Genomic DNA, 6,000 nt, shown 5'->3' with positions numbered 1-6,000 from the left:
GAGAAGTTAAACGATGATGCTGATTTCGTGACTTGATTCGGAAGATCTAATTGATATAAGCCATCTTTAAGCATCCCTTGAAGTAGAACCTATCCCGTTTCCTTGTCCTTGACAAAACAACAATTAGAGTGAAACTCAACAAATACATTGTTATCAAAAGTTAATCGAGAAACACTAAGCAAATTTTTCTTGATAGAAGGCACATGCAAAACATTTTTTAATTTCAAAGTCCTTCTATTCAAAGATGGCAGACAAATAATACCAGTATGAGCAATAAATAGTTTTGAGCCATTTCCATCCGTTAATTTTTCCTTACCAGAATATTCTTCTGCATTGGTGAGACGATTCGAGTCATTGGTGACATTGTTACTTGCTCCACTGTCCATAAACCAACCAGGATCGGGTTTAGAATCAAGGGTGCTTATAAATGCAGAGGCCTGTAAAGTGCTCTCTTGCTTTCCTTTCACATGTTGTGAAGTACTTCCCATAAAATTTTCATCATCTCTGCTCCAACAATAAGCAGCAGTGTGTCCAAGCTTTCCACAAATTTGACATACAAGCCTAGAGTTATTGGTTCTATCGCTATGGCCTCTTCTTCTGCCATTTCCATTTCTGGGATTTCCTTTGCCTAAAGAATAACCATTGTTTCTGTTATTTGAAGTGGTTCTGCTTGTAAGTGCAGCAGTTGGTTGAGTCGCTTGTACTCCTGCCATGCTCAAACGGGCTGCATTTAATTGCTCTAGTTGACTTTCAAAAGTCATTAAGGTAGACTGCAGCTCTCCCCAAGTAATATATTCTCTTCCTGTGATTTGAACTATAATTGAATTGTAATCTTCATCCAGTCCAGCAAGAACTTGATTGATGAGATCAGAATTTTCAACTGTTTTTCCTGCTAAAGCCAAATTATCGGCAATTGACTTCACCGAATGGAGATATTCTTCAATTTTCATTGATCCTTTTCTAACCTTTTGCAATTCTCCAGTTAGAGAAATAATACGAGATCTATTTTGCATTCCAAAATATTCTTTAATACCTCTCAAAAGGTCCTTGTAGGTTGTGAAACCCATCACATAAGCTGCAATCCGTGGTTACATTGAGTTATACCGCCAGCCTAGCAGAAGCTGGTCTCTTGAAACCCAGACATCATACTCTGGAGTTGGCTCTTCCTTTGTGGTTGGACTACCTGAAACAACAGATGCAAAAGTGGTGATTGTGGAGACTATGGACTTAGCTGGACAAGGTGTTTCACCAGTTAAAAAGCCTTCAAGTTTGTATCCTCTCAAAACTTGCAGTATCATATTTTGCCAAAGTAAAAAATTATCATTGTCTAATTTAAGTGACGAAGGTTGAGCAAGCATTCCTCCGAGAGAAAAGAAGATGAATTTGATAGAGGATTGGCGTTGGCCATATATAGCTCTGATACTAAGTTATAAAATATAAAAACAGAGAGGATATAAAATTAATTGAAATTCTACATACTTTCCACTAAAGGGTCTGTAAGTATTTATACAAGAGAAAAACAAAATTGCTCAGTAGTGCAAACTGGAAAATAGCTAACAGTAGACTAGAAAAAAGCTAATAGCATTTGGAACAAGTCTTCCCATAACTGATAGAAAATATCTCTTCATATCCCTTTATTCTAGCTAATTAGTTGAAGACTAATTCCTATCAGTTGGCAGCTTGCGTAGATATCTTAACATTGTGTATATGTAAAGCCATTATTAAATATCTATTTTATTCTATATCTTAACATTTTATTAAATTTTTATATTTTTATTTTTTTAGATTGAAGATTATTATATATATTAATGAGATTTTATTTATTTTATTGAACTCTTTATTTTATTTATATTTTTAATCAAATTAAAAATATAAAATATAAAAATTTAATAAATAAATAAAAATAAAAATTAAGAGATTTAATAAAATAAACTAAAAGGTTAAATTTTAATAATACATTTTGCTTATATCATAACGTAGAGATATCAACTCATCATCGTGCGTCTCGAATAGTTGAGGAACATGATTCAATTTTTTATTTTGAATTAAATGTATATTTTTCTAAGACTGTTTTGAACGTAGTTTGTGGTTTAATTTTATATAAAAAAATCATGACTAAAAAAAGTATCTTAAATGGAGATGAAGTAGAGGGAATTTTCTTTCATTCTAATAATGTCTAAAAAAAAAAATCTTAGAAAAAGAGAACATAACTAAAAAAAATAAAGAAACAGTAAAATTTCTGAACTTTCTTGAGTTTTATTATTATTATTTTGGAAACATCTTGAGATCTAATTATAAATATAATAAGAAAATTAGTATATTATTTCCTTTGTAGTTCAATGCTCAAAAATAGATTAAATTCATATGACAATCACCATTTTTTCATTTCGTTTCTATTTTAAGATATCAATAATATTTAATAAAAATTCCGTCTAGTGTATGCAAATGTGGCACCAAAGGTTATATTCTGGAAAAGAAAAGGACAAATAAGCATTAATTATCGACATGTTTAATCAAAACGGTATGTTTTGAGATAAAAACCAAACTACTTCGTTTTATCTAATTCAACTCAATAGAAACTCTAACTCGGTGAAGAAAAGAAATTCTTTAACATAGCTTCTGTGACTTTTCCATTGAACCCACACCACCATCACTACTGTAAGAAAATGACAATTTAATAATAAAGCAGGCAGTAGAGGCGGTCGTGCGAGTTTAAGAGATTTCTTTTGTAATATATTCGGTGCAGATTCGGGAGAGAATATTGAATGAATCAATACTCAAGTTAAAACTGATACTAATGAAAAAAAATGAATGAAGACCCAAGTTAAAATCGATCATTTCTTCTCCTCTTCATGGGTTTTATTTTCTGTTATTTGTTTAGAAAAAATAACCAAAATATTCATATTTTTTTATTTTTTTTATCAAATTTATGTTATTAATTTTATGTTATTTTTACTGTGTTAAAATATTAAAAATGATTTTTTTTTAAATACAGTTTTGGTTTTTCTAGTAATCGAACTGAAAAACAACCGCACCGTAATTTTGTAAAAAATTAAAAACTAAAAAAAAGTATTTTTGGAAAAAACTTAACATTAAAAATAATATTTTTTGATCAATTTTTGAGTATTCTGAAAGGTTTCCATTCGTCTATGAGAATACAAATCTTAATTTGATATTGCAATATCTGCCTTCATGTTTTCTAATTCTTATATAAATGGGCTTGATGAAAATAGATAAAGCTATGATTTTTAGGTGTTAAAATGCTCAATACTGAATGGGTTTTCTATTTCAAAGTGTTATTGTTTTAATTTATTTGAAAGCCGAGCTGTTTATTATTGTTCTTCATGTTAGAATTTGTTATTAGTTTCTTGCTTTGTAATATTAATGGTAATGGAAGAAAAAGTAGAATGACAGGGTGGTGCTGCTGCTGCTAAATTATAATATTAATGGTGTATTTGATCATGTGAAGAGAAGATGGGAGTTTTTGTTTATAGAATCCTGAAGTCTAAAATGAAATGAAAAGGAATTCTTTGTTAATAAAGCTTTGCCCAGATACTAAAATCTGTTAGTTCCAATAATATGATTAAAGAAGACGACGAAGAAGTAAGAAGAAAAAAGGGTGGTGATGTTGATTAGGAAACTTTTAGAGCTCTACAATTTTAGTTGAACGGTGCGTTTAACTAGTGTGTATGAGTCAGCAAGTGATTCTTTTTTCTTTTTTCTTTTCTTTTTTTCCTCTTGTCACGTATGCAAAACACAGCCCATTTTTTAATTTTTGATCACTCGAATCCCAAACTAGAAAACAAAATGGAAAGAATAGTGATTGTTATTTAATTTTTAGGTAAATTATATTATGGATCTATACATATATGTAATATTGTAAATTTGGGTCATCTTACATGTGCATAACATTTATTTTTCAGGATTTTATTTGGTTGTTTCTTTAATTATATATAACTTTTTTCTTATAGTCTTTTGAATAATAAAATAATCATATTACAAACTAATTAATTATAAAATTTAAAATATGATATTTATATTTAATATTAAGTAAATTAATAATTTTATTAGTTTTTAAAATTTAAAAATAATTTTATTTTTATTAAATATTAATTATTTTCGTATTTAAAATTTTATTAATAGTGACTTTCTTCATTCTATACTAATTAATATTTTTTATTATTTTATTTAGATTAAAAAAGTATTTAATAAGTTTAATTATAGAGAATAAATAGCTAATTAAGATAAAGTGACTCTTCTATAGATATTAATGTGTGTACTATATTAAATGAACTTCAAATGTACATTTCATGAACTTGTAGTTTATAGATAATAAACTTGTTGTTTTTAACCTATGAATACTGATTTATTTTATGCACAGAGAATATATTTATTACTTATAAAGTGTATATTCAATTATTATTAGTGTCAAGTTCATAGCCATCACTTATGAAATATATATTTATTTGTTATTAGTGGCAAGTTCAATAAACATGAAATTTAAATCCATCACTTATAAAGTATACATTAATTTATTATTAGTATTCGATTTATTAAACATAAATTTTGATTCATTACTGATAACCGGGTATCATAGGTCAGTCTGTCCCACTTTAGAAAGGCGGAATTGAACAGAGATTGATATCTATAACTAGGACTCTAGTCATAGAGTCCGACCTGGCCTAAAATTATGAAGAGAAGCTAGAGTACAAATCCTAATATGATTAGGATGATCTACAAATTGGAGTTCTCTCCTAAATAGAATATAAAACTATCAACGTCTGTCTATATAAGAAATGTGGATATCACACTTAGAGGTATATGCAACCTTATACACTTAAAGGTATATGCAGCCTTACACACTTATACACTTTGACCACCTTTACATAAATTACTGGATTTATCATCAGAATAAGTAGTCGGACAACCCCGTCTAGTGCTTGCTAACCTTTCCTTGCAGGTACTTCGAAGGTTGAAGTCAGCCTTTGAAGATTCTTGTTGATATTTCGTCTCGGTCAACCAAGTTATCAATTACTTATAAATCGTATATAATCTATTATTGGTATAAGATTTATTAAATATAAAGTGTATATTCATTAATTTTTATTTTTAAACCTATTTTTAATATGTGAATATGTTATTTATTACTTATAAAGTACATATTCATTTGTTATTAGTGTATGGTTCATTAAACATAAACCTTAAATTCATTACTTTTAAATTATATATTTGTGTATTATTAGTGCTAGATCTATTCAACATAAATTTTAGATTCATTACTTATAAATTGTATACTCTTCTGTTATTAGTGTAAGATTTATTAAATCTGAAGTGTATATTTAATAATTTTTACTGGTGAATTTGGTCTTAACGTATGAATCTGTTTTTTAATTTATGATTTTTTAGGCTATATTTATTAATCTCGAGTGTACATGATAAATTTACAATTTACAACATATAAATGTACAAGTCATTTTATAAATTTTAATCATAATGATGATATTTGGAAAAAAAAATACTAAAATTATTTTTATCCTAAAAATAATGTTAATTAAAAAACTTCTATTGTTGTAATATATAATATTTTTCTTATAAAAATATTAACATATGATTAAAAAGTAAATTCAATTTTTAGTAAGATAAATAAATATAAAATACAGTAAATTATAAAAATTAAAATTTATTATTAATAATATAATATAAAATTAAAAAATGAGACATGATAAAATATATTTAATATATTGATTCATCTATTTTATAATAAATATAACTAATGATGTAAAATGTCAATTAATGTTTAACAAAACAAACTCTAACTTCATAATTTATTAAAGCACACGTCTAACTTTATTTCTAACAATACACCAGCGTTTTAATCTTGCATACATGATTCTTTATATTCCCGGATGCACGATATAACAATCTCAATTTTTAATAGAATCAGACAATTTAGAAAAAAATGCCTAAATTTAGTAATTTATAGGTCATCAGGTCTATAGT

This window comes from Ricinus communis, chromosome 1 (assembly GCF_019578655.1).
Source record: "Ricinus communis isolate WT05 ecotype wild-type chromosome 1, ASM1957865v1, whole genome shotgun sequence".
In the NCBI taxonomy this organism is placed as follows: Eukaryota; Viridiplantae; Streptophyta; class Magnoliopsida; order Malpighiales; family Euphorbiaceae; genus Ricinus; species Ricinus communis.
This window is presented reverse-complemented; position numbering follows the sequence as displayed.